The 6,770-nt window shown below is 32.8% G+C and overlaps 1 pseudogene; it reads left to right on the plus strand.

The window, feature by feature from the left end:
* The first annotated feature begins 530 nt into the window (after nt 1-530).
* On the plus strand, nt 531-6,392 carry LOC133832720 (uncharacterized protein At4g38062-like; annotated as a pseudogene).
* The last annotated feature ends 378 nt before the right edge of the window (nt 6,393-6,770 follow it).

Here is a 6,770-nt window from a genome sequence, read left to right on the forward strand (position 1 = left end):
AAATATGGATCGTTTTTTCCACATTTCTTTTGAATCATTTTCTTTCCTTTTCTTTGAAGTGGATTTTCCCCAAACATTCACAAAATCTTTAAGGTGTTCAGCAATTGTAGTCCCATTCATGATTCTTTGGGGATTTCCATGCTCAACTTTTCCATCAAACCAACTTCTTTTACTCTGAAATGGATGGTCTTCTTTAAGAAATTTCCGATGACCTCGATATGAAAACTTCCCACTATGTTTTAGCCACTCTGAATGAGTACCATAACCACATAGGGGACAACTAAAACATCCCTTATTTTTACAACCAGCAAGGTTCCCGTATGCTGGAAAATCTTGGATTGTCCACATCAAAATAGCCCGCAACTTGAAATTTGTATTGTCCAATGCATCATGAGCATCAACACCCTCATTCCATAATAATTTCAAGTCCTCTATGAGGGGTTCTAAGTATATATCAATATCATTCCCAGGTTGTTTAGGTCCTGGAATTAACATTGATAATAAAATATTCTCCTGTTTCATGCACAACCATGGGGGTAAGTTGTACATGACCAACAAAACAGGCCAAACACTATACTTAGAACTTAAATTACTAAATGGGTTAAATCCATCTATGGAAAGGCCAAGTCTAATATTTCTCTCTTCATTTGAAAATGATGGCCATTTATCATTGACTAGCTCCCATGCTGCTGAATCCACTGGGTGACGCATTTTTCCATCGCAACTTTTATTGTTGTGATGCCATCTTAATTCCTTTGAAATTATTTTAGACATGAACATCCGTTTCAACCTAGGGATTATAGGAAAGTACCTCAAAACTTTTTCTGGGACACCATGTCGAACCTTTTTAGTCAGCTTATCTGACATCCAACATGAAGTTCCACATGTTGGACATTCTTGCAAGTTTTCTTTATCTTTTCTAAACAAACAACAATCATTAACACACGCATGAATCTTTTCATATCCTAAATCAAATAATTGAAGAAATTTTCGAACCTCATACATAGACTTGGGGATCATATTATCTAAAGGAAACATATCATTCAAAAGTCTTAACAATTCATCAAAACTTTTGTCAGACCATCCATTGGTAGTTTTAACCTTATACAATGCAACAATTGATGATAACTTAGTATATTTAGTGCATTGTGGATATAATGGAGTGTCTGCATCTTCTATTTTTTTTCCATAAAAGTGTCATCATGACCTTCTAGATGACTTTCAAAATCACAACCATCAATATTTGTAGCCCTAAACAAGTTGTAAGAATCAAATGTTTCCATTGTCTCTACATCATCATCTCTTGATAATTCTTCCCCATGATGAAACCAGATTTTGTATGTTGGATCAATCCCATAAATGACTAAGTGTTCATACAAAATGTTAATACATTGGTGACTTAAGTTTCGACAAACTTTGCATGGACACAATAACTTTTCTGGATAACCAGCTAGCTTTTCTGACATTTCTACAAAATTCTTAGCGCCTTCTCTATACTCATCCGAGGCTCTACAATTCAAAGACAAGTTCATATTTATAATATATTAGTAAAAAATACAGTAAGTTACTAATTTTACTAAGCTAGCACTAATTAAATCCCTAATTCTTATTACCTATTGAAGCGTAGCCAGTTTTTATCCAACATGATCACCAATTTAGTTGTCCTGTTCTAACCAACAAAAAGCAAAATTTTGATAAGTCTATGTAATGGTAAATACAAAATTGTATCAACCAAAATATACTATATGATTTGATTTTTAAAATTACTTGATTTTGAGTTCAGAAATGAATTTAAGCTGTTTATTTAGTCTTATTGCTAAACTTGAGATAATTCTGGCATTTCCAATCCTCATCTCAAAGAAATATTATATATATTTATATATATATAAAGAGTATTGTCAGTTCAAGAATTTGATATCTATTTCAATATGGTAGTTTGAGGGAGCTTCTGATGAGGGAAATAAAGGAGTTAGTATATGGGATACATTTACAAAACAACCAGGTGAGAAGTTCAAAAGCCTCGAAAGTGTCAACTGTAATTGTAGTCATGCATATTCTTATCATTGATTGAACCTAATAAAAAAGCACTCATTGCAATTCTTATCTGTTGCTTACTTTTGTTATAATAATAACAATAATACACTGTTCTTTTCTTCTTTAAATATAACGCCATTCAGATTTTAGATCATATATGCTAATTCGATATAGAAAACCATTGAGCTATCCAGCCATGCATGCACTTTTGGTAGTTTCTAGAGGACATTTTGGCATTAGTGTTATTCACGTGTCTTATATTTTATAAAGATACACTATGACTATGTATGTTTTGTATTCAGAAAACACAAGAGGAAAGAAAAAAAAAACAGAGGCAGAATAATAAAAAGTTGTTTGATTGGTAGCCGAAAAAGTGGAAGAAAAAAGTTAAAGGGGTGTTGTTTGTTTTTTGGTTCATCGATCTATGGATAGGAAAGAAAAATGAAGGAACTTTTCTAATTTATTATTCATATAAACCCATTATTTAGTTCTGAATTTTATAATAAATCTATCTCTTAAGTCAACATACAATAAATAATAAATTTAAAAAATCATAAAGTTAATTACTTAATATGTATGTGTTTTTTATGGTCATTTAAGTTTGTTTTGTTATTATTTAATTTTACATTTTACAACTTTTCTGTCATGATCTTTTTGGCTGCTTTCCTTATTAGTCTTTCAATTTTCTGGTTCAAGCAGTCACCAATTTTTAGTTCTCCCAACTTGGTATGTTTCTGATTTTGTTTAACTATGAGTGTACGAGACTCTTGAGCTAAGGGATGGAGGATAAGACTCTTGTGTTCCTTTTTTGTTTTGATAAGTAAAGGTAGCCATGTTTTCCTATATCATATTTAAATGTGATTATTTGATTTTTATTTTTGCTGATTTTTCTACAATGTGATTAAATGTATTTTATTATTGTAATAACAAAGATGCAAAGTATAAAAGGAGTTGTTTTAAGCAGTTATGGATTATGGTTTTAGTTCACCTTAAGATTTTTCAAGTTCACTTTGTATTTAGTTGATTGATGACTAAATTTCTATGGTTTCGATTTTCCCCACATGGGTTTCGATTCTACTTTCAAATTTCTATGGTTTTTGAAGTTTATTAGATATACATCAAATAACTAACAGAAAATCAGAAAACATTCCAGCCATATTTATTAACCAACCATCAATCATTATCAATTCAAAATATTCAATCAACACACAAGTTTTCTTCCTTATCTCGCCGCAGCACACAAATTTCTCAGAACCTACTTCACTAATACACACAAGTTCTCAACCTTCCGTTATCACCACAACACACAAGAATAATAATCTCAGAACCTACTTCACTATGGATGAATATCTAAGATATTCAAACTCCTCTAACATTTGCAAAGTATTTTAACAAAAATAAAAGAAAACATACCTCTTGCAAACTGTTGCAAATAAAGTTCCCTCCAATTCTGAATTTCTGAAAGAGTTAAAGAAATTTAGAAACTTGTGTAGAGAACCCAATAAATCAAAAAGTCATGTCACAATTATGTTCAACCATGTAAGTCGTAACTTTGCATGCTAACATATATGCACAGACTGTGAATGTGAGGAGCTTATATAAATTAAAAATATTCCATAAGCAAAATATATAAACTTAAATCATATGATTAGCTGAGTTTGATTTATTATATAATAATACTAAAATTTTAGTTGGGATTTTGCATCCTGGTAATCATTGAAAACATTGTCAAATCTGCTTCACTGAGAAGAGGAACGAAGAAATTGCATCTCTAAGACATGCACTTGAAAAAAAGGAGATACTGCGTAAAGAGATGGAATATTAGAAAAGACAAATGGAGCAAGAAATGCAGGAGGTACAGGTTTCACTAAAAGAATTTCAGGAAGGTCTAATCCAAAAGGCTTCAGGTTCACCTTCTGTGGCAAAGTTGCGAAACAAGCTCAAATGTTCAGAGCTGATGCACAAAGAATCTACTGAAAATCTGAAGGCTAGAGAAGCTGAATTGAAGTCCCAGCTTGAAACATTGACACAGGAATTGGAAACTTGTGGGTCTCAGTTGGAAAGTAAAGACACAATGTTGAAGGAGCTCAGGATGGAGTTGGAGCAAGTACGTGAAGACTTTTCTGTAAATCTCAAGGCTAAAGAAGGTGTATGGAACTCTCAACTGGAAAAAGTCATAAATGATTTGAGCAATTGTATGGCTCAGCTAGAGAGTAGAGATGAAACCATAAAACAGCTCAGGGTGGAGTTGAATCAGATCCGTGAAGACTCTGCAGCAAGTATCAAGGCTCAAGAAGATGAATGGATACACCAGCTAGAAAATAAAGATGCAATGTTAAAGGAGCTAAGGATGGAGTTGGAGAAAATGCGTGAAGACTTCACTGCAAACAGACCAGAGATAACAGACACAACAGCAGAAACAAAGGACTGAGCAGATATGGAGACTTGTTTTTTGTATAGAACAAAGTCTACTATAAGGCAATAGCAAGAAACGAATATGTAGAAAATCCACCAAACTCTTAATAAAAATGGAAACTTTGAATGACCGGAGTTAGAAAATTTGGTGTGCATGTAAATAGAGACTACACCCCAAGCAAGTGTTCTTATGACTAAATCTAGAAGGGTCACTAAGCTTTCATCAGACCAACCATTCCTATACCAGTAGATGTAGCTCAATAAGCACAACACTAGATTAAACGCATAAAGACCCAGACAAGCCATTAAAGCTGGTTTATTACACAAATACTTTGTGTTATTAAGCCTCTCCTTCGGACCCTCATGATGACTCTTCTTGAATTTCTTGCTAACCCATGTAAGAAGCAACAAGAATAACAAAATGAAATGTAATGAACTAGAAAACCCACGAAGGAAAACAGGTTTTAGGAGAAAATGAGCACTTAAATACATTTGTAATTTCTTATTAGTTTTAATTTCTTATTAGTTTTAATATTTTACGTGGATTTTTATTTTTATATTAAAATAATTGAGCAATTATAATTTATTAGTTTAAAAAATCCAACCAAAAAAAAAATACAAATTACCAAATAATAATATTTTTTCATTTGATAGTAGAAAATAATTTATTAGCTACCAATTTTGAAATATTTTGCCACCAAATTTTATTAGTAAAACAACATTTAATTTATTTTATTAATAAAATTATGTAATTTGCTACCAAATTATGGTAGCAAAAAAAACATAGTGGATATAAAAGTAAATCATTTTGTTACTAAATACAATATCTTTTACTACTAAATATTTAGTAGCAAATAAAGAACATTTGCTACCAAATATTTTGGTACCTATAAACTTTTAGCGACGGGGTATTAGCTACGAACTAGCTACTAAAAATTTTTGGTAGCTAAAAGTCTATTAGCTACCAAAAATATGTTAATGACTACCAATTTTTGAGTAGCTAAAATACTTTTTTATTGTAGTGGCACCAGGTGGAGTTACTAGAGCAGAATCTCAAAACAAGAGAAGCTGCTGCTAACTCAGCTGAGATGAAAACAGCCATGTCCTTGGAGTCAGAGAAAGCAAGCTTTCTCCAAATGATAAGAGAGAAGGATAAGATCCTAGAGCAGCTCCAGAAAGAAGTTGAATGGCTGGAGCAAGAATCATTGAGAAGAGAACTTGAGGAAGTTTTGCTCTCAAGAATTGTAGCAGAAAGAACAGTTGAGCATGAAAAAGAGCTTATGGAACAGAAGAACCAGAGAATAAATGAGTTGATGCAGCTTGTGGGATCATTTGAAGATAAATTTAATAACTCGTTAATTTCTTTCTCTTCAGAGCTCGCCAAGAAACAGGCAGAGATTAATCTGACACATAAAGCGTGGGAGAAAATAACTGCTGCCCAGATTATGGCTGCACTAGAAATTGAAGAGAAGAAGCTTATGATTGCTGAACTTGAGGATGACATCCATAATGTAAAGCAGAAACTGGAACTGCAGCAAAACTCCATGTGTGTTTTGAAGAGGCAAGCAGTTGAAGTTGAAGCAGAATTGGAGGCAAAAGAGTTGGAAATGAAGAATATGGGGTTTCAATTCTAGACAAAGCTGAAAGAGTCAGATGCTTTGATTGAAGAGCTCAAGAGTGAGAGAAGAAACTTACTTGAAGATGTCACTAAGTTATCATCAGAAAGAGAAAACTTGTTGGGATTGGTTGAGGGGTTGAGTGACAAGATTAGTGAGATCTCCAGTTCAGACAAACAACTAATGGATCTGTTACAGACAACAATGCCCTCTACTGAGGATGAACAATCTAGCTATCTGAGTGAGAATGTGAATAGTCCCATTGCAGTGAAGAAACTTGAAGCAAATTCTGACATAAGATCCCCATTTAGAGAAATCAACAACTAGAAATATCTATCTTGCTCATGGATAAAGGAATGTTGCTGATCTTGTAGTGTAGTAAAAGTATGGATTCTTGTAATTTCTTCTTTCCCACTACTTTAGCTAGCTTGTGTGTGACTGACTCATGCTAGTGCAAGTTTTTTGTTCTTACCACAAATGCATCTTGGTCTATGATTCAGTGCATGTATTTTTTCAAAAAAAAATACTAAAATTTTAATAGAGTTTTGGGTTATTTGGATCAGTTTATTACCGTCGTACTTAGTTTGCTCTGGTAATTGTATTATTGAAAATCTCCTTCGGCTGAAAAAATAACTCTTCCTCCGGCATGTACTAAATTGCCCTGTATCAATCGTATGTTAAGAACACTAAAATTAAACAACAAGC

Source organism: Humulus lupulus, chromosome 4 (assembly GCF_963169125.1).
Source record: "Humulus lupulus chromosome 4, drHumLupu1.1, whole genome shotgun sequence".
Classification (NCBI taxonomy): Eukaryota; Viridiplantae; Streptophyta; class Magnoliopsida; order Rosales; family Cannabaceae; genus Humulus; species Humulus lupulus.